The sequence below is a fragment of the Cryptomeria japonica genome, chromosome 7, assembly GCF_030272615.1.
Source record: "Cryptomeria japonica chromosome 7, Sugi_1.0, whole genome shotgun sequence".
Taxonomy (NCBI): domain Eukaryota; kingdom Viridiplantae; phylum Streptophyta; class Pinopsida; order Cupressales; family Cupressaceae; genus Cryptomeria; species Cryptomeria japonica.
In genome coordinates, this window is record NC_081411.1 from 71,350,156 (window position 1) to 71,374,244 (window position 24,089).

Consider the following 24,089-nt stretch of genomic DNA (forward strand, 5'->3'; position numbering starts at 1 on the left):
TGATGCAACTTCTCCTGTCCATTCAAGAAGCTAAGTGCATGGTTGTCAGTATAAAGTATGAATTCTTTACAAAGTAGATAATGCTGCCATTTCTTAAGGGCTTGTACCATGGCATACAACTCTAGGTCATAGGTAGAATACTTTTTCTTTGCTTCATTGAGCTTCTTTGAGGAAAATGTTACCGGATGACCTTCTTGGATCAAAACTTCCCCTATTGCCAACTTGCTAGCATCACACTCCATAGTAAAGAGCTGATTGAAATCAGGGAGCCTAAGATAAGGTAGTTCTACCACTTTTTGTTTCAACAATTCAAACCCCTTGTCTATTGCACTAGTCCACTTAAACTAACATTTCATTCCTTGTTTGATGGTATTCAATATGGGTGCACATACATGACTAAATCCTCTAATAATATTCCTATAGAATGAAGCTAAACCATGAAAACTTCTCACATCTCCTATTGACTTATGAGTAGGCCAATTAGGTATTACATCTACCTTTGTTGGATCCATTTTCAAACATCCTTGAGAAACTACAAAACCAAGATATACTAATTCAGTTTTTAAGAGCTCACACTTGTCTAAGTTGATCATCAACATTTCTTGATGTATCTTCCTCAAGACCTGATCCAAATGTCTAATTTTCTTCTCCCTTAACCTACTAAAAATTTGAATGTCATCAAGATAAACAATCACAAATTTACCAATAAACTCTACAAGCACTGCATTCCTGAGTCTCATGAAGGTGCTAGGTGCATTTGTGAGCCCAAAGGGCATCACCAACCACTCATAGAGCCCCTCATTGATCTTAAAGGAAATTTTCCACTCATCTCTAGGTCAGATCCTTATTTGATGATAGCTTGATTTCAAATCCACCTTTGAAAAGTAACAAGCTCCTCCTAGGTAGTCCATTAGGTCCTCAATTCTTGGCATTGGAAACTGGTATCTGATGGTAATCTTGTTGATGGCTCTTGAGTTGGTGCATATTCTCCATTTTATATCCTTCTTAGGTACCAAAATAGTAGGTCCTACACATGGGCTTAAACTCTTCTTGATCAACCCCTTATCTAGAAATTCTTGCACTTGTCTTGTTATTTCTTCATTTTGTGTAGGTGTCATTTTGTAAGAAGCTTTGTTTGGCAAGGTAGCTCTAGGTATGAGATCTATCTGATGGTTCACATCTCTATATGGGGGTAAAGCATTGGGTATCTCATTCACCATTATGTCCTTGTACCGGTCCAACAGGGTCTTCACTTCTTGAGGTACTACCGGTTTAGGTTCAGACTTTGCTCTTCTTTTGATTTCACTATGATGGCATATCCTTGGTCCCCTTCATGCTTCAACTCTTTTAGGAACTCCTTCCCACTAAGAAACATAACACTTATCCTACACATCTTTCTTCTCCCTGAACAACCAAAGGATTCATTTGGAACTTCCTTCCTTCCTTGGTGATAACATAAGAATTCTTCTCCCCATCATGTATGGCTTTGACGTCATATTGCCAGGGGCATCCAAGAAACAAATGGCATGCATCCATTGGTAATATATCACATAGTACTCTATCCTTATACTCTCCAATTTCAAAATCTATCCAAGCTTGCTCATCAACTAGCACATGTTGTTCTTTACTCAACCATGATACCTTATAAGGATTGGTGTGTGGAAACCTTTTCAACTTGAGTTTGTCTACCATCTCCACTGCTACAATATTATCAGTAGACCATGAATCCACTATAACCTTAAAAATCTTACCATATGATCTGCAGGTGGTTTTGAAGAGTGTCTTTCTTTGAGTATTTTCTTTGGCCTATGGTACCTTCAACAAGGTCCTCCTTAGCATCAAGTTCTCTCCATCTAAAATTGGTTCAGCTTTGTTGATTGGTGAGGTAACACTTTGATTGTCTTCCTCCTACACCAACTGAGTTCTCCTCTCACCTACATATGAACTTCAAGTATTTTCAGGACACTGGATCATTGTGTGGCCCATTTGATGACAATGGAAGCATTTACCAGTGAAAACTATGGGTCCTCTTCCCTGAGTACCAAAGCTGCCCCTAAAGTTATTTCTTCCTCTAGATTTACCTCTAAATAGACCACTCTTGCTAAAGTTATCCCCACTATGTTCAGATTGATTGCTTTCTTCATTCTTTCCAAAGTTATGACCCCTTCCAAGGGTGTTTGTTCCTCTAAATCCTTTACCACCTCTACTTCTTTGATTGAACTCACTTTTCCTCTTGATCTTGTCCTCTTTTCTCAAGGCCAACTAGAAACTCTTATCAACTGTCTCAAGTGCCATCATGCTAATTCATCTTGAATGTTTTTTCTTAGGCCATTTAGGTATCTATCTACCTTCTCCAGTTCTTCCTCTTGTTTCTTTTCTCTTAGAGTTAGTTTTTTGAACTCCTCTATATAAGCACTCACATCCATTTCCATTTGCCTCAAACTCATCAATTTCTTGTGTATCTACACCTAGTAATTTAAAGGTAGGAATTGAGTTCTGATTTTGATCTTCATTCTCTCCCAAGAGTTGATCTTCTTTCTCCTAGTTTGTTCCCTTTCTTCTTGTACCATGTTCCACCACACTAGAGCTGATCCTTTCAAATTGGTCTTAGCCATATTGACCCTCTTCTCTTTTGCAACCTCCTTGTATTCAAAATAGTTATTCAAAGATTCTATCCAATCCAATAGCTCTTCTCCATTTAGGCTTCCACTATAGACTGGTAAACCATCTAGGCTATCTTTGTTGAGTGATTTAAGGGCATCTAGAAAGATTTGTTGATATTTCTCCAACTCCTTCTTTTTAGTTACCATTCCTATCACATGTGCATCTTCATCATCAATTTCATCACCCCAATCTATGATCTTACCCTTACCTTTCTTGGAGTCTTCCTCCTAGGCTTCATTAAGAATGTCTTGGACCAACTTCCTAATAGCCACTTGACTCATTGACTTAGGTGGCATGCTTCTAGCTTTTGATTCTACCTCTTGGTCTAACATATACCACTTTATTGAATTAAGTGGCTCTGATACCAATATGGTGTAGAGAGGAAGCTCACTCCTACTAGGTTTGCTTATTCTTAATGTCTCCTTAGATTGTCTCTTGAACCATCTGATGGTTCCACTCTTTCCAACCTTCCAAAATTTGTAAGGCCCACCCTTACAGACCTTCCTAAGGTCCTTAGACTAAGGTGACCTCCTCTTATTTAGTGAGTGTCCAACACTCTTCAATTGAGACCTTCCTACTCAACACTTTAACCAAGAGCCAACCCTCTCTACCATAGGATCTTCATTACAAAGGACCAACACATTTAGGGATAATTTTTCTTATTTTTCCAACCATAACCCTTCATTTATGGACTTTGATGTTTACCAGTTTCAAGCTTTAGGACCAATTTTCTCTTTTAGGCCTACTACAAGACCTAGTCCAATTAGCCCTACCGGTGAGGTATTTTGTAGTTATCTACCCAGAGTCTTGAACACTAGTATGAACTCTTTATCTTTCCAAATACCCTTTTGGAAGATTCATATAATATCACCAAATTGGACATAGGTTTGGTCGCTAACGATCCTAAACCTTTTTTAGGCCTAATTCGTCCTTTTAAGCCTACAAAATAGGGTTTTGTTCAAATGCCTTCACCAGTCTAGAAGGCCAAGGATTCTGATGATTTTCTTAGGTGTGTACACCCATAAGGATTTCCAATCCAATTTGGAATCAAACCCATCCAACGGATTTACCCATCTAGGGCATGTTGTCCATGATCCCTATTGCTTGCCAACTCAACGTGTCGAGTCTAGGGTATGGTGGCAAATCTAGAGTTTAACCTCCCTTCTCTTGAAAACAAATTGAAAGAATAATTTAAAAGGTCTCCTAGCATTCCACAAGGTTTCATTATGTGGTTCCACCATGGAATGCTGATGAATACTAAGAGGGAGGGGTGAATTAGTATTCCACAAAACTTTGCACTTAAACACTTTGCAAGACTAACAGTAAACTGGTACAACAATTTAGCAAACAAACCGGTTGAAAAAACATGCAAACCAAATAGCTAATAATGCATTCACCCATAGAACCACAAACACCATAACACAAGAGATTTTGACATGGAAACCCAAATGGGAAAAACCATGGTGAGATGGAACTCACAAGTAACTATCTGCAGAATAGGAACCAGACCGGTTAAGGTCTTACAATGTTCTTTACCAGAATAGATCTTGTTAGGAATCTCAATCTTTGTTAGGAGATAAGTCCTATTAAAGACTACCTTACTACAGGATTTTAGATCCATAGATGTGAACCACCTTGTTAGAGGATTTACAAAAGGCTTTTGGGCCTACCTGGTTAAGGGCTAGAGACTTGTCAAAGATGTTAGTAATCAACAAGTGTTTGATCTAGCTAGTAGCACAGACTGCTTGGTTAGATCATTGGTAACTCACTCCTAATGCACTCCAGCATTACTTCAATCTTATACACATTCATATTCTCTCCAACTCCTCAATCACCTTAAACCCTAAGAACAACATACACTTTTGCTATATCCACATCAACAACCTAAAACCCTAGACATGATGTCCTTATAAAGGAATCTGATTTCATGTCAATCCAATAGGATTACATAACAATTTCCTAGGTTCAATGAACCTAGACATACTTGGTACCATGACACAAAAAGGCACCGTTTAGGTGTTGGCACCATCAAACAATCAGTGGATGGTAACTCATCACAAAATGCTGATTGGTAACTCATCACAGAGTATTACCAATTCATACAAAATGTCGATTGCCAATTTGACAAAAATGAAGACTGGTAAAAATGTGTTATGCTGCTTTAGTCCCTCGTACCGCTTGGTATCCATGAACTGCTTGGGGTCAACATGTCGCTTCAGACCAGGAAATACATTATGCAAAACATCAATAGTCTAAAGACTATAATACAACATACCGGTTGGAACAAATACAAGTTGTGCTCAAACTCATACATATAAAGGGGATCTTAATGCAAGTGTGTGTCCATCAATGATAATCACAACATAAACATTAGAAATGCCAACAATCTCCCCCTTTGGCATTGATGGCAACACTTAGGAAAATAAAATTTTGACATCTAAGTGTTTTACAACAAAATCATGCCATTTGCAAAATTGCTCCCCCTAAGCATATACACTATCCCTTTGACGATACAATGTATAACAATTTTTCATATAGAGCATATAATCAAAATTTTGATAACTAGATACTTTTCTCAAATACAATTCTTCTCCCCCTTTGCCAACAATGACAAAGTACAGCTAAACAATCTTGTTTTCAAAATAAAAGTTTATGACAATAAGGAATAATATTTGTCAAAAACAGATTTAAAATCCTGCAAGAATTGTTTCATCGACAAAGACCAGGACTCAAGTAGGGAGGCGGCTACTTCCTTTTCTGTCTGCATCTAGGAGACCTGTTCTTCCATGGCATCAATTGTGCTCATCTCTTGTGTAACTGTTAAGGCATCCAGGTTCAGATAGCACTTCTGAAGAATTTGCAATTGTGGGAGTAGAACCAGTTGTAGCTCCTACAAATCTCTAGACCGAGTGTTGATCTCTTCCTCCATTTTTTGCTAACTGGATGTGAAACTGGTGAACGGTTTTCCATAAGTTGTAAAGGAATCATAAGGTGGCTTGAATGTGCTCATGTAGGACTGCAAGTCTATTTGAATCTTTTGCTTCTGAGCTAGCACGTCATCATAAAATAGATGGGGTTGGCAGATCTTGCTGAGTAGCAGATTTCCCTCATCCAGAGCATCCCTTATATCCTTTTTTTCTTTCTTCAGTTCAGATCGGAGCTCATTCAACTTCTTCACCAGAGCTATATTAAGAGCTTTTTGATGCTCCTTCTTCACATTTGCCTCTATTGCCTCTTCTAGGCTCTACACTTGATCATCCACTACTGTGCATAAGAGCTTAAGTTTATCTAGTGATGAATCGGTGTTGGGAAGATTTGTACCGGGTATCAAACGGGTAAGAGTGTCCACAACCACTTCAATTACATCCTGCTCCTTCTTCCTTTGAATAATTTCAAGACGCTCTTGAGCTACCTTGATGCTCTACATTAGCTCTATTTCACTTGCAGACTAGAGATTGATAAGACTGGTGAGATCAGCTACTTTTGCTTGACTCCTAGTTGCCTTCAAAGTCTCCATCTGGGTGCTCTTCTCCACTTCTCCTGCCTTGTCCTCTTTCACTTTCTTCTTCTGCGCTTCTCTCCTCTTCTTCACTTCCTTGTCCTCCTCAGCCTTTTTCTTTTTTGCTTCCTTCTTCTTCTCCTATTCCTTATCTTCCTGTTCCTTCTTCTTCCTCTCTGCTTCCTTCTTCTTCTCCTGTTCCTTCTTCTTCTTTTCTTCTTCTTGCTTCTTTTTCTCTTCTTCATCCTTTTTCTTCTTCTCTTCTTCTTCCTTTTTCCACTTCTCTTCTTCATCCTTTTTCTGCTTCTCTTCTTCATCCTTTTTCTTCTTCTCTTCTTCATCCTTTTTCTTCTTCTCTTCTTCATCCTTTTTCTTCTTCTCTTCTTCATCCTTTCTCTTCTGCTCGGCCTCTTCCTTTACCGCTTCCTGTCTGTCCTCGGCTTGCTTGTCAACTTGTTTAGCTTGTTTCTCCCATCTTGTTGCCTTAGATTGTGTTTCCTGAGTAACATCCTCTACGTCTAGAGCATTGACATCAATGGTGTCGATCAGTTCAACAACTGGATTTCCTTCATCATCAAATACTTTATCTGGTTTGGATATATCTGGCTCTTTTTTAGCTTGTCGGTTGGCTAGACATGCTTTGTGAGACTGGACTGCAGTTGTCATATAGTAATGAGTGTCTTTTTCAACATCATCAACTCTACCTTCTAACAGCCAGAGTCTTCTTCTTCTAGTGAAGAAGAGTCCTTTATTTTGGTCAATAACATCAAATAATTCAGAGTTTGACAGGTCGGGAAAGTACTATGCAAAAAATTTCTCCCTAATTTCCTATTCCTTTTCTATGGCAATGTGCCATCTATTATCTAATGACATATATAAATAATCCAGTGTCTGAGACTTAATCTATGAGGGCGACCGGTCATTAACACATAACTACTCAATTATTTCCTTTTCAACTGCTTCCTTTTCAACATCATTAAATTCATCAAAACACTCAATTAAGTCATGTAGCACTTTTCTCCTAATATTCTTTATTGTTCTTTGACAATGTGTCCAAGGTTTATAGGAAGAGATATCTATATTTACTGATGCAGATGATGTCGGTTCATTCTTTGTCTTCCTCTTTGCTTGACATGTTTTCTTTGGCTTTTCCTCAGACATAGTTTCTTCTGAGTCTGGAGAGGTATTCCTTGTCTTCCTCTTTCTCTCGAACACTTTAGCTAGTGCTGCTTCCAATTTCTTCTTGGCTGGTGACCGCTTGGTCACTTTTGGAGTTGTAGTAGTAATCGATGCTGATGCTACAGGAATTGTCTTTGCCTTCTTTACTACTGGTTCTTTTCCTTTCTTTGCAGAGGGTTCCTCGACTGGTGTAATTCTTTCTAGATAGGTTCTAGTCCTCTTTTCCTTAGGATCAAGAGGTGAGGCAATAAGGGTAGAGGCATACCCTTCCAGCATATCATACATCACCTCATAGCCCATTGGCTCCACTTCTTCCTATCTAGGCTCAACAGCCTCCATTATGCATTGATCCACCTTGATGCTGAAATAGATATCATCCTCATATCTGTTGAGGATGTCACTTAATATCCTCATTCTTTGGCTCATTTTCCTTTTGAACTCATCAAAATACTTGTTCAGAATATCAAGGTAACCAGTTCCAATTGCTTCAATGCTTTCCTTGATTTTCTTTGTCACCGGTTGGTCAGTAGACCACTGGACATCTCCTACTCCTAGAAAGTAGCCTTGGAAATAGAAGAACAACCCAATGAGCAGTTGCCCAAACTTGAACCTTAGTGCATTATCTTGTTTGATTGACTTCAAATTCAACAGGAGTTTTGTCTGCATACTAGTGCATAGATCAAATGATACATCCTCTTTTATCATCCTGTAAGCAACATTTACCACTGCAGTAGATACAGAGTTAATTCTGCTAGCTGAGAATGTCTGGTATCCAATCACCATACATGCATACTTCACCAGATCATCCTTGATTGAATTGACTGTCATGCCTCATGAATTGCTCACTGAACCGATGAGCTTGGACATTTTATTTTTGCTTACCATCCTTAGGGCTGGCACTTCCCCTATGTTGTAGAATCCAGTGACTGCATGAATTGCCTATGGAGTGATATCATGTGTTCTCTCTAGGTACATCTTATCACCATGGACTCTGCTCAAAATGATCCTTATATGATCCTTTGTGAAATCCTCCAAGAAGTAAACAACATTATGGAGCTTCTTCTTCTCCAAAATATTAAACTCTAGTTTGATCTTCTTATCCTTGACACAAAATAAACCTAACTAGGAGTGGATGGCTAGAGACCCTAGGTCTTCAATCTTGCAATCTATGTAGTTAGAAATTCACTCTTCTACTATCACACCAGCCGGGACCTGTGACAGAGCATTATACTTAGACTTTCATTGAGTAAAACTTGCAAACTCGACAGATGCACTAGAACTGGTATGAGATGCAGAAGCCATGATAGAAATTTCAAGAACTCGAGAAATACCTTTTGAAACACGTGAATTTAGGGCTTGCCATTTCTCCTTCACTTCACACCCTGTCAGTTGCTGAAACACCGCTTTGTGTTCTCCACTTGACCGTTTGTAGTTTGAATTTGAATCTCCTTCGCAGTTTCTCAATTTCTCAAAATCTCAGCTCAAATTGCCTTTTCGTCGCTCTGTTGTTTGAAAAAAATTTCTTCGCTCGAAAAGTAATAGTGAGAAATGATTTGAAAAATCCTTTTAATCATATTTCTCACCTATCGCAATTAATGCTCCTTAATTAGGGCGTAAACCCTAATTTGCCTTTTTACCATTTTTGTTCTTTTGCCAGATGATAGGTATCACATACCGGTTAAGGTCTTTTATTGGTGTAAACCAGGGGTTCGAAACATTTCACCGTTTTCTCCCCCTAAGCTTTTTTGAAGCTTAGTTTGCCGGTTCCATGATTTCCACACTAGGTGCAAAAACTGGTTCCTCTTGTAACACCGCTGGTTTCTTCTTCCAGGTTTTGTTCATGTCCACTTGAATAGTGTTATCATCAATGTTTCCTTCTAGAGTGATTGGTATATCATCAGATATGTCCTTTCTTGATCTACATAATCTGGCAATGTGACCCGATTTGTTGTAGTGATATCAGACCAATCCAGGTGCTCTCCAAGGTCGATTGTTCATGTTTCCATTCTTTCTTTTGCATGTTGTAGCAGTGTGACCATGACCATGATAGACCATACAGTTTTCTCTCCATCTGGTTGCCACTTGATAGCCACCACTTCTTTGCTGATGATTGAAGGCATTAAACCGGTTGTGATTCCGGTTCACATAAGGTTCAGGACCAACTCCTTGGGTCCTCTGAGGATATCTTCCAGTGTTATTCATAACAAACTTGCATTCAGATGCTCTATACCCATACTTGTTGCATGCATAACAGTTACCATCAAATCTATAGGATCTAGGCTTATCATTTAGGAAATAAGGAAAATTGTTGTAAGCCTTACTCCTACACACATTTGCAGTATGTCCTTCTTTAAGACAGTTAAAGCAAATAGGTTTAAACTTTTGCTTACCTTTATCTTTTGATGTCAATTATTTCTTTGATGTTTCAGCATTTGTACCAGAGGTCTCACCTTCCTCATGACTGAAATAACCAAGTCCATTGGTATTCTTGACCGGTTTGGCAGATTCAATCTTTTGCTCTAGCTTGACAGTGCTCTTGTTGAACTTAGCAAGTATTTCCTTTGACTTAGAGAGTTCTTTGGAAATAGTAGCATTTGTTTCCAACAGGTTTTCATTCTCAGAGATGGCAATGTTTAGTTCTCCTTGCATGTCTTCCTTTTCCACTTTGCTTGCATGGAGTTGAGCAGTTAGGGCACTGATCTCTTGTTTCAGCTTGGAGATCTCATCATCTCTTTCTCTCACCAGATCTTCAGCTTTCCTCCGGTTCTCAAGCTCTTGACACATCTAGATAGTCAGTCCTTCCAACTCCTTTCTTAGGTTGGAGTTTGCTTCATTCAACTTATTTACTTCTGTAATTAGGGCTTCCATGTCCACTTCATCTGAAGAACTATTTTTAGATAGCTCCATCAGCTTTTTTTCATGTTCTCTTCTTTTTTCTTGAGATGCCTTGTATTTGACCATAAGATCATCATAGGCTTGCTCAAACTGAGTGAGCTAGTGGGTAAGTTCCCTCAAAGTGTATTCCCCCAAATCTCTTTCCAAGTGGTTAAACTTATAGAAAGGTAGGCTCTAATACCAACTGATGAATACTAAGAGGGGAGGGGTGAATTAGTATTCCAAAAAAATTTGCACTTAAACACTTTGCAAGACTGATAGTTTAGCCAACAATGCATTCACCCACTGAAGCACAAACACCATAACATAAGAGATTTTGATGTGGAAACCCAAATGGGAAAAACCACGATGAGATGGAACTCACAAGTAACTATCTGCAGAATAGGAACCAGATCAATTAAGGCCAGACCAGTTAAGGTCTTACAATTTTCTTTACCAGAACAGATCCTGTTAGGAATCTCAATCTCTATTAGGAGATAAGTCCGATTAAAGACTACCTTGCTAGAGGATTTTAGATCCACAAATGTGAACCACCTTGTTAGAGGATTTACAAAAGGCTTTTGGGCCTACCCAGTTAAAGGCTACAGACTTGTCAAAGATGTGAGTAATCAACAAGTGTTTGATCTAGCTAGTAGCACAAACTGCTTGGTTAGAACATTGGTAGCTCGTTCCTAATGCACTCCAACATTACTTCAATCTTCTACACATTCATATTCTCTCCAACTCGTCAATCACCTTAAACCCTAGCAACAACATACACTTTTTCTATATCCACATCAACAACCTAAAACCCTAGACATGATGTCCTTATAAAGGAATCTGATTTCATGTCGGTCCAATAGGATTACATAACAATTTCCTAGGTTCAATGAACTTGGACATACTTGGTACCACGATACAAAAAGGCACCGTTTAGGTGTCGGCACCGTCAAACAATTGGTGGATGGTAACTCATCACTAAATGTCGGTTGGTAACTCATCACAAAGTATTACTAGTTCATACAAAATGCCAGTTGCCAGTTTGACAAAAATGAAGACTTGTAAAAATGTGTTATGCCGCTTTAGTCCCTCGTACCACTTGGTATCCACGAACCGCTTGGGGTCAACATGCCGCTTCAGACCGGGAAACACATTCTGCAAAACATCAATAGTCTAAAGACTATAATACAACATACCGGTTGGAACAAATACCAGTTGTGCTCAAACTCATACATATAAAGGGGATCTTAATGCAAGTGTGTGTCCATCAATGTCAATCACAACATAAACATCAAAAATGCCAACAAATGCTAGGATTGAGCCATAGAGTCTTCAAGACCCTTATTTCAAGGTCTTTAGGACCCGCCTGCAACAAAAATGACAAATCTTACAAACTATAAAACTTCAAAACCATAAATCACTAGGAAATGAAAGGTATGTCTCTAGTGCCTTGGTCTAGGCTTATAAGTCCATACAGACTGTACAATGTCAATGAAACTCAACTCAACTTGCTGGAAACACACAATTTTGAAAGGCTAAACTTGCTTTTCTTCATGAAAATCTCCAACCAACATTGTCATCGGTTGTACCAAGCCTTATATTGGCCTTGGGTTGGGTACAAATGTCTTTAAATGAAAAATACAACCAACTAGTCGTTAATGTTTGGAAAATGCAAAAGTTGCAAAGTTGCTATGAGCAACTTTTGCAACTTTTTATAATTTTTACATAGTTGAGCAACTTTTGCCCAAATCAAACCTAGATCACTTATTGTTAGGATTCCCAAAGATACTAAGAGGGGGGGGTGAATTAGTATCTAACCAGTGAATGGATTTTCTGAACTTATTAAGTAAATTGCATTCCAAAACAGTGTACCGGTAAACAAGAATTAATGCAGTAAATAGGAACAATAAACACAACATAGAAAGCACACCATAACATAATATTTTTCCGAGGAAACCTGGTGTAGGAAAAACCTCAGTGGGATTTGTGACCCACAATATTCAGTCTCTGGCCAATAAATGAAAATTACTTATAGTATGTGGTGCCTACACATGCAGGAAGGCTCACTGCTCAATTACAAACGGAAGTCTCACTGACTTACAAAAGTAGATTATAGAAATCCAAAGTAATGTACTACAACAAAAGGCATCTACTATGCTAGGTTCAGTACCAATTTAAGCTCTTACAATAACCATAAACCTTACTTCAATATTTGCTCATTTTATCCATCTATGTCCTATTCCATGCTACATATAAAATGATCTTCAAGATCTCATACTTATATATGAGTCTTATTACACTATGTCATGTCGGCTTACAAAAAGATATTACAATTAAATACAAAATGTGATAAATAAAATCCTGTCATCCAGGGTGTCGATAATCATCTTGTCGTTGTCGGTGAACTATCTGTCAGTGCTAGTGCCTGCTGGTGCCATAGGATTGCAAGGTTTCCATCAATGAAAATACCTTCAATCACCTACAATTTCTCATTGGAGTGTGCATTTTCCAACAATCTCCCCCTTTGGCATGTATGGCAACACCCATGAGGAAAATTCAAAATTGTATCCAAAATGTGTTGTCCAAAAATTGTGTGCTCAAAACTATGTGCTCCCTCTGAGCAGATGATTTTTTTTGTTATTATTTTTCTCATCTCCACTACTCCCCCTTTTACATCAATTACAAAGGTTTTCAAGAATGTCAACTAAGTGTAGTTCTCAACTGGATCCCTATAACTGGTGGGTTACAATCTGATATAGATCGACTACTACAAAATTTAGGCTGTTAGTGAACCTTTCACTATCCTTTAATGTTGCTTTTGTCCTTTGGATGGTACTGGTGAGTATGTGCATTCCGTCTTTCGGTGTCTTAAGTCCTAGAACAAGTGCCTCTCAAATCTCTTTTCTTAAAGAGATGAGGATGTCAAATTTCGGACTTAGTCTATATTTTAGTCCCTTAGCCTTGAATTTTAATCTCTCCTTATCTTTTTCAAAATTTTCAATTTTCTCTTCAAAGCCTGCAATTTCCTGCTCTATTACTGATATGGGTTCTGATGAACCTATGAGATTATCAGCAATATCATTTATTTCCTTTTGTGCTCTATTGATCTCTTTATCTATGTCCTCTATCAAAATGTTAGTCTTGCATGAATCCCTGTACAACTTCTTAAAGTCCATTATTGTGTTTCCTAGTGCCGGTAATAATGTATCAATGTATTCCTTACAACTGTTTATTGACTCTTCAAAGAATTTTTCTTTCTCTTTATTTATTTTCTCACTAAAAGTCTCCTCATTAATTTGATCAACTGTTAGTAGGTTGACAGTTATATACTTAGACAATGTGTCTAATTGGCTCAAAGAATCTTTATTTTCCACATTGCAGTTGGGTGCAATCAATTTCAAAATTGGGATGGTGTCATCAATTGCCTTATATGCAAGTGCATTGCAATCTGTTATTTTCTTGATGGAATCCAGTAATACCTCTATTACATTTGTCGATCTGAATTCTGTTAAGGAGGAACCAGATGATTGTCCAACTGCCTTAACAATCTGCAATCCACCGGTGTGAGTAACCTCTTTGCTTATGTTGACCTCTGGTAGGTCAGTTTGAGTTTGCATCTCAACTAGCAAAGGCTTGGGTTTCTCAGTTGTTGCCGATGGCACTATCTCAATTTGAACCTTTACCTCAACCTTTTTCTCTTCAAGTTTCTTAGTGTGTACCTCTATCAGTTTCTCTGAGCTTTCCAGTACCAGTTTCTTTGATTGTGTCTCACTGTTATCTACCTGTTTCTCTGTATGTACCTCTGAACTGTCTAATGTCGGTATCTCAACAGATTTTACTGTGTTATCAGTAGCCGGTTGCTCTAACTTAGTAGGTTTTTCGATGTGTACATCAGTGGTATCTGTCTTTCTAGTATCCAGGGGATCAGTTGATTGTTCAAGGTGTGTTTCAATCCCAATCTCAACATTTCCAATTGTATCCATGTGTCTCTATTGCAATGTTCTCTGTTGGTGGGTTAGTTGCCACATCTTTCTTCTCACTAGTTTCCTTATCAACCACAATGTTAACGTCTTGTGTATCAATATTCATAGTATATAACACCTCTGAATTAGGATTGGTGTCTTCCTATGTAGTCTCCATGCTCTCAACATTATCTGTTACTAGTAGTGTATCAAAAGTCTCAACCGATGGAGTATCAGAAGGAGGTGGGGGCAAGTTATCTATTACTTTTATGTTCAGACGACCACCTACCTTGCCTTCACCTTTATCCTTATCCTTTTGATAGACTTTGAAAGTCTCTGGTCATTTAACTTCTTCTTTCTTTTCCTTTTCCGCAAAGAAAATATCTCATTTGTCTTATGTTTCTTCAGATATCTCATTCACTCTTCCAGCCATTAAAGCTACATGCCGGTTACCGGTGGAAAATACAGTCCTGTTTGCCTCAAATATTAGTTCATCAATTATTTTGTTGATTTTACTGGGTGAACTGCAAGTAATTTTTCTACCTTAATCTTCTTTTCTAATTCCACAATTGCTAACCTTTTTGCATCTAATATTCTGCATAAGTCACTTGGTAGATCATCTACAACTTCTATCAATAATTTCTTGTAAATGTCTAAGTGTAAAATAACATTGTTCTCTATACTTTCCTTTTCCTCATTTGTAAAAGTTTTATACAATTTGTTGACATTTGACAAGTTTCCAGCTTCATTTATTTCATTCAAAAGATTGTCTAAGGAAGGGATAACTTGTTTTTCCTTCTTCTTTCTTGGGGTCATTTTCCTTGTTGGAGGCCTTACTGCCTGTTGTTTCTTTCTATCTTTGTTGGGTGCAGGAGAGGGTACTGGTGAGGGTTCTCTTTTTCTTTCTACCCTTTTGAATTTTGTTGGTATTTCACTGTCAAAGGAGGTAGTAACTAGTGAAAGATGTTCTTTCGGTTGTATCCCTTCCAAGTCACTCTCCTTGATACCAGTAATGTTTAACAAGTCTTAATTTCTTTTGCCTATTTTGTTGCTTTTTTAATTGTTTGTTCTATTTTCTTCATTCGTTTCAGTGATTGCACTTTTCTTTCAATAGTTTTAGCATTTCCAAATACTTCTTCTATAGGTTCTTTAGGAGCTTTGAGTAGGGCTTTTGCATATGTTTCTATTATGTTTTCATCTGCCTCATAACCCATCTCTGTAACCCAAACTATTCTTGGAACCACTGCCTCCATCTAGATTTCATCCTTCTTTATAAAAAAGCATATCTCCTTTTGGTATTTGTCAGCTATGGCTTGAGATAGTCTTTCTCTAGTCTTCATTCTAGCCTTTAATGCTTGAAAGTGTTCAATTATCTTCTTTTCCCTATCATCTCTCATGCCATTAAGAATGTCCAAAAGTTGTTTGCCTACCGGTATGTCAAAGCTAAATTCTTTTCTACCTATACCAGGAACTTCCTTGGTGATGTATAGTAATATACATACAAGTAAGTTACCAAATCTGAATGTGCCTTTCTTGTCACACTTAATTTTCTTCAGATTGTTAATTAGTTCATCCTTTAGCCATTCACATATGTCAATATTTGTGTTGTTGTTCACCATGTCATAAGAACTTTTGATACATAAACTAGAAACAAAGTTTAATCTGTTAGCATGTGTAATCTTGTGTCCTAGAATCATGCTAATTAATATTACATTAATATCCTTCACATCATTGACTCTTAAGGATCTGCTATCATGTGTTGCACCGGTTAGGGTCATTACAGTTTTGTTTGGAACCTTTTTAGTCTTGTCAGGCTTGCTACTAGTGGAAGGTAAGTCTATCACTGCCCTAACTACTTCTCTTGTAATCTTGTGGATGGAATCTAGCCAAAAGAAGTCCCCATGAACTCTGCTCAATACAATCCTTATAACTTCCTTGGGAAAATCAGGAATGCTAAGTATCTCCACAAAACCTAGGGTTTCAATTATCTTGTGTTCCTGTTTCACATTATCATTTTCATCACAAATTATAGTCCTATACAAGTTCATAATCTCATTAGCACCAAGTTCTTCAATATGACAATGTATGTAAATCCTAGGGTCTTCAACATATACAACTCCTTTGGGTATTTTATAAAATGCTCCTAGGGTATCATCCTGCTTCACAACTTTAGGAATGATTTTAAATATGAGCCTAGGGAATTTAACCAATTCAATTACAGTAGGGTTTGCAATGAATTCAAGTGGAGAGGAAGCCATTGTATAAATACTTTAATCTTCCTTTAGGCTTGAATGCTTGAATGATTTGCTTCACTTCTCGATGTGGATGCCTTCGCTTGGGTTTTTCATGCTCTAAGGAAATTTGAATGCTCGATGAATGAAAAAGAGTGAAAAACACTTTCTTTATAATGTCATTTCCTTCAACTACCACAATAAATGTCTGTCGGTTACGTGAAAATTTAACTCATTTGTCGGTAAAGAAGCATTTCATCTTCTTACCATCAACGGAGGGTAAACTAGCATGATTTTCAATTTGTTGCTATACCCCCAAGGGATTTATTTTTAGTTAGATGAAGAATCTCCTACCGATGGAGTGATACTCTATTCTACTGGTGAAAGAATAGCTTCATTAACATTCTGATCTAACTTTCTAATCCATTGTTTTGAAAAAAAATTCTTTACCTCTTCAACCTTCTCTTTACCTTTCAAACTGGGTCCTTTGTTATTTGTCGGTGATGCCTTACTTCTACAAAATTTTGCAATATGTCCAATCTTGTTACAAGTATAACAAGTCACATTATTTTTCTGAATAGCTTTTCCATATCCTATGCCGATATGTGTTCTACATTTATTAGATAGGTTTCCAAATCTTCCATAAACATAACATCTTACATTCATTTTGCAATTTTCTGAGTTATGAGCTGTTTTGTTACATTTAGAATATTGACTAGTGGGTGCATTAGTATTTTGATAGTTTATAGATCTACACTGATTTGCTCTATGACCATACTTGTTACAATTAAAGCATTTCCCATTAAATTTGTAAGCATTAGGTTGTCTTACCGATTTACTGTGATCATGATTATTTGCAGTACTAGAGCTTTCGCCAACTTCAAAGCCAAGTCCATTAGTATCTCCATTAGGTTTCTAATTTTTCAGCATGTTATCAAGTTCTTCTAAACTTTTTTTGAATTTCTCCTTATGTTGATTTGCAGTACCCAACTCATTTTCCAAGAAATCTTTCTGTCTCATGAGTTCAATTTTATCATATTCCAAGTGAATCAGATCTATCTTCAACATATCATTTGCATGATTGAGTCTTAGATTTTCATTTCCAGCATCATTGATACTCCTATCCAAGTCACCTTCATTCTTCTTTCTATCTTCAATGTCTTTACAAAATCTCATAGTCATATCTTGCATTTCATTCCTCAATGTCATCTTTTCTTGCTTCATCTTCCTTACAAGATCACTAAGAGTTTCTTTTTCATCATCATCATTCTGTATCTTCTCATGAAGTTCTCTTCTTTTGTTTCTATCAATATTGATATTTTCTTGAAGTCCTTGAATGATTTCCTATGTTGTCTTCAGATCATCTTCAAGTTTCATATTCTTCAACTTTTCTACATCATAATTTGAAAGAGTTGTTTCCAATTGCTTTCTCAAATTTTCCATCTGTACCGGTGTCAAAATCTTCCTCAAGCTGTTAGGATTTTGAAAATAGAGGACCAGGCTCTGATACTAATTGTTAGGATTCCCAAAGATACTGAGAGGGGGGTGAAATAGTATCTAACCAGTGAATGGATTTTCTGAACTTATTAAGTAAATTGCATTCCAAAACAGTGTACCGCTAAACAAGAATTAATGCAGTAAATAGGAACAATAAACACAACATAGAAAGCAAACCATTACACAATGTTTTTGGCAAGGAAACCCAGTGTGGGAAAAACCTCAATGGGATTTGTGACCCACAATATTCACTCACTGGCCAATAAATGAATATTACTTATAGTATGTGGTGCCTGCACATAGAGGAAGTCTCACTACTCAATTACAAAAGGAAGTCTCACTGACTTACAAAAGTGGATTATAGAAATCCAAAGTAATGCATTGCTACAAAAAGTATCTTCTATGCTTGGTTCAGTACCGGTTTAAGCTCTTACAATAACCATAAACCTTACTTCAATATTCTCTCATCATATCCATTTATGTCCTATTCCATGCTACATATAAAATGCTCTTCAAGATCTCATACTTATATATGAGTCTTATTACAATATGCCATGTCGACTTACAAAAAGATATTACAATTAAATATAAAATTCCATAAACAAAATCATGTCGGCTAGGGTGTCGGTAATCATCTTGTCGTCACCAGTGCCATAGGATTACAAGGTTGCCATCAATGACAATACCTTCAATCACCTACAATTTCTCATTGGAGTGTGAATTTGCCAACACTTATAAAGGTTCAAATGACCTTAAAAAATACTAAAATACATCAATCAACCTATTCTAACATAAAATCAACTTATTCTATCAAGTACTCTACCTGGCACCCTTAAGAGCCCATAGGCGAACAATGGCCAATCAATGACTCCTAGGTTCCTTACAAACATCTAAGTACTTATTCACTAAACTATTGACCTTGTTACAAACCAAAATTCACATGTTTCCAAACTCCTGGAACCTACATTAAAAAATTGTTCAAGTGCTACTGCACTAGATGGTCTACTATCATTGCCACAAATCAAGACACATTGCCAAGTTCTTTAGAGACAAGAAGAATCAACCAGTAAACCACTCTGAAGATCAGAAAGGAAAGTAGAAGCTTGATGTTGAATAAACTAGAGCAAAGATGAATAAAATTTGGAAGAAGAAAAGTGAGGACAAGCCAGCAGAAGAATCAAACCCTTCACCGAGTGTGGAGAATGATACATCAGTAAACTAAGCTTTTCAACAAGCCTACGGGGAGCATATCAGTAAATCTACTTTTGGACCCCTTGAAGAGTGTATGGTAAGAGATTTTTGCATTTTGAGTTATAATATGAGAATTTTTGATATTATTATCTATCGATTTTCTAAGGATTACCAACCAGTTATATACCTATCAATATAGGCAAGTTTTTTAAGTGGTAATTAGGGTTTGTTACCCTATCGGTAGTGTAATTAATGCAGTGGGTAAGTTAATAAAAGGAAGTTTCATTAAGTTATTTTTACTCTAATTGCATCTGAAGAAGCATTTTGAGCACTTGCAGAGTGAAACAAAGGACTGTTAGCTTATTAAGAACGGATTTGTGCTACGGATCAAAAGTTGAATCAGATTTGAAGATAAGTAAAGGTGAATTGGGTGTGCATACGAGAGAGCAATCAAAAACCCCACCAGCACAAAGGGAATAAGGTATTTTTGTTAATCTCTCTTGAATCAAGATTATTTAGAATGGCATCATCATCTACACCAGTAGAGAGTCTTTTGATTACTGTTGAAGCTATGGAGTCAATGTAAATAGGTAAGATAGAGTATTATAATGCATTGTCTCAAGTTCCACAAGATGTTTTGAAAAGTTACATAAATTATAAAACTGAGGATCTAGGATCATTGGCAATCTATTCTCAACTTAAATCTCTATGTTGTAAGAGGGGGAATATGAAACCCGAATATATTAGGGTTTATGAAAAGGGTTTTCATAATGCAGTCTATTTTCTTGAAGATTTTGAGGGAGAACATGTCAAGATTATCCTTAGTCATATACATGGTGGGAATATGTATATCTTGATAGATCTCACAAGGAGGCTATTCATGTAGTAACTAGTTTCTGGCAAACCGATGAAGTGCCAAAATTGAGGACAATCTCAAAGGAGATTGTTATTGCATTGACAAAGACCCCTGCTAGCAGTCATTCTATATCGGTCAATAACATTGTAGATCCAAGAGTCAAGTTTCCAACAATGGTTATTGGCTACTGGATATTCCATTCTAGTAGGATGAACAATGTACTATATGTTGCTATGCATGCCAATTACAGGATGATGATAGAGGATGCAGATTATTGTTTGTGCGAGGCAATGAGAAGTCAATTGACGTTGAACTTAGAATAAATTAAGAAAGACAATAGTTAGAAGTTTAAATATGGGCAACTATTGATTGATCTATTCTTTTACTTCTAGAATTTCATTCCAAGAATTGGTGACATACAATGGTCTAAGGACATACCAATTACAACCCAAATTAAGAATAGCATCAAGGCTGTGAAGAACACATTTCTTGTTGCCATGAACAGATATTTTAATGAGTTTCAAAAGAAGATGAGAACGAGATTAAGGTTATCTGATGAAGTGGTGAAAAACTTTGAAAAAGACATATGTTTCATTATTACCACTGATTTTTGCCTTATGGAGGTTGTTGAATCGAAAGAAGAAGAAATGGAGGAAATGAGCTATGAAGTCAATTATGACCTACTAATCAGTTATGCCAACAACCTTTTGGCATATCCTAAGGAAACAAAGAAAAAAATATTGGGAACTTATTAGGAAACGATTGCACCTGCTCAGCCCAGTAGTGCTAAGGAGAAAAAGAAGAAAGTTGATCAACAAGCTTCTGTGACCACCGATACAAGGGTAACTAGAAGTATTCAAATCAAGAAGGAACCGGTACCCAAGGTATATGCAAAGAAGAAGAATACAACAAAGAAGATAGGTAGACATCTCATTCTTCAAACAGAATCTAAGGAAGCTGATACTGAAGAAGAATCAAAGAAGATGAAATTGACTTGTAAGAAATCCAAACCAGTAGGAGACATTTCCAAGAAAAGTACTCCTATTAATGTTACATCATTCAAACCAATGAGTGATTTTCAAAGGACTCCAAAAACACTAAGGAGAAAATGGTTTGATAATGTAAAAGAGCATTTTGATTCCTTTGACGAAGGTTAGAAACAAGAAATTTTTTAAGAGGTAATAAATCACCTGTGTCAATACAATCGATTACCTCAAGATATTCAAAAGGACATTTCTGATTCTTTATATTATGTTCTTAAAAATAAATGGAAGTTGGTTTTAGAATAGGACCAAGAGATTATTGATAGAGTTTTTGTTCAATATTTTCCATTGTTGTCTCATGATGAATTATTAGCATTGCTTGCTAAGTACAAAGGACAGCTTCATTCTAAAACAAGGAGACTGGGGTTATTGGATGGAAAGATTCAGCCTGTTGAAGATGATACTCATCGTATAGCTCAAGATATTCAAAGGATGAATGCACTATTGAAAGGCTATGATAATAAGCCTAATCAGATTGAGACTGGAGCTCCACCGAAGCTAGATGCTGAAGAGTTTATTACACTAGATGTTGTCTATCTTGTCAAAAATAAGGATGACAGAAGTGCTCCACCGATCATATTCTTTGTGGATGATACTAAAGAAATTCAGGATATTGTTGACACAACTAGAAATGTCATTGAACCAATTAAGGAAATTGAACTGAACAAATAATAGAGGAAGCACTGGTTACTGAACCAAGTGTGGATATTCAACCGCCACCGAAATAAGATCATAATTTTGAATTTCAACTGCCACCAGTCACTACAACTACATAGGAGGAACAAATAGAGGCAGACAAAGAAAAAATGAAGAAAAAGGATGAAGAGAAGAAGACTGAAGGGAAAAATGATGAAGAGGAGATAACAATGAAGAAGGAGAAAACAATAGCTAATGATGTTGATGACTTAATAAGCATACAAGGTCCACTTGATATGGACAAATTGAGCACATCTAAAATGATGGAAATTGCTACTATTATGCAATCCTAGGATCAAAAGAAAAGGTTGAAAGAGCAAAGAAAAGAAGTAGAGACTATACAGACTATTGTTGACATTATGTCAAGTCTCCTACCAGAGACTAACACTAATAATTTGTCTAGCCATATTGGAAAACTTGGACGGTTGGTTGTTGATGCTACTCACCAACTAAAATCACTTGAAGAAGCAACACATGCCTTAGGTGAAAAAGGTTATAGGAAGAAAAGGGGAGAGTAACTAATGTCAGATATTGATAAAGGTAATATTTATTTATCTGTGAATAAAGATCTATTGAGAACTACTATTTAAAATGGAGGTAAACTTTTGGCCAATATATCTAAAGTTTCATTTTTCTATTCTAATTTGAAGAAAAGGAGAGAAGATACAGAATAGGAACTGGAGAGGATAAGTAATGATAATATACCAGTACAGGATTCAACTTTAGATTTTGGAAAATTGGTTGATGCTTTGCAACATCTATTAGATGTTTATGATTTTGAACAGGGTAAGAGAATCAGATCCTTGAAAGAACTGAAGAACCAGTTGATTCCAAAAGTTGAAATCCTAAAGAGGGCATACAAGGATTCAGAAGTGGTTTTGGCTACCCAGAGATGAGAATAGTGTGGGGAATGTGCCTCAAATTCTCTTGACCATGTTTAGGTTGATCGGAGTAGCCTACACCAATGAAGCAACAGAGTGTTACCTTGTTACCTTCTTGGTTGTTGAACACTTTCTGATATGTGTGACTTAGGCCGATGTTTCACATATCGGCATAGCAGGTTTGAAGTAATCTTGATGACCTGACGAAGTCGACTTCGATCATTGGGATAACTTCAGCTTTTGGGAGGACTACATCAGAGTTGTGTTGATGACCTGAAGGAGCTATTTTAGGCGCTTCAGGTTGATATCAGTGTTAGGATTCCCACAGATACTGAGAGGGGGGGGTGAATCAGTATCTATTCGGTTTATAGATTTTCTTGACTTAAAACATGTAGAGCTTATTAATACTGTGTACCAGTAAGCAGAAATTAATGCAATAAATAGAGATAAAAACAACCACATGAAAAACGCACCATAACACAATGTTTTAACAAGGAAACCCAGTGTGGGAAAAACCTCGGTGGGATTTGTGACCCACAATATTCACTTACTGGCCAATAAGAGAATATTACTTACTAGAGGGGCCTGCACATGTAGGAAGGCCAACTGCCTAGAGCTCACTACTCAAATACAAAATAGGAAGTCTCACTGACTTACAAAAATGGATTATACAAATCTAGTGTCTTGTACTGCTTCAAAATAGCATCTATAATGCCAGATCCAGTACCGGTTTCTGCTCTGCTTCTTACATAAACCCTTAACCTATAATTTGCATAATAGGTCTGCCTTATTTTGCCTAAATATATTCCTCTCACTTACTTACAAATGTTCTATAGTGATATCTCTTATATAGGAGTCATTTTACAACTTTCTAAGTCAGCTTATAATGATTTTACAAATAATAAACAAAATATATTACAACAAAAATCTTGTCGGCCTTTGTGCCAGTATGCTACCTTCCACTGCTGGTGTCGGTGATGTGAGTGCCAGTGTAGATTCTGATCTTGCTAGTGCTAGTGTAATGCCTTGCCAGTGCCATAGGATTGTAAGGTTGCCATCAATGACAAAACCTTCAATCACCTATAATGTCTCATTGGAGTGTGCATATGCCAACAAACTCCCCCTTTGGCATTGATGGCAACACTCATGAGAAAATTCAAAAGTGTATCCAAAACTTGTAATCCAAAAATGTTTCCAAAAATATGTTACCAAAAATATAAAAGCTCCCCCTGAGTAGATAAGTCTTCTACCGATTATTTTCTCATACTACTACTCCCCCTTTGGCATCAATGACAAAGGTTGTCAAGATGTCAGCAGAGTTGTAGTCTCAACCTTGTAACTAGGTGGTTACAATTTGAAAAAGATCTCCCAAAATCAAGTTTATACTTTCCATAAACTTCCTATTGTCCTTTATTGTTGTCCCTATTCTTTGAACTGTACCGGTGGGGTGCTGCATATGCTCTGTCAGTGTTCTCTGTCCCTGTACTAGTGCCTCAGATATTTCCTTCTGTAATGA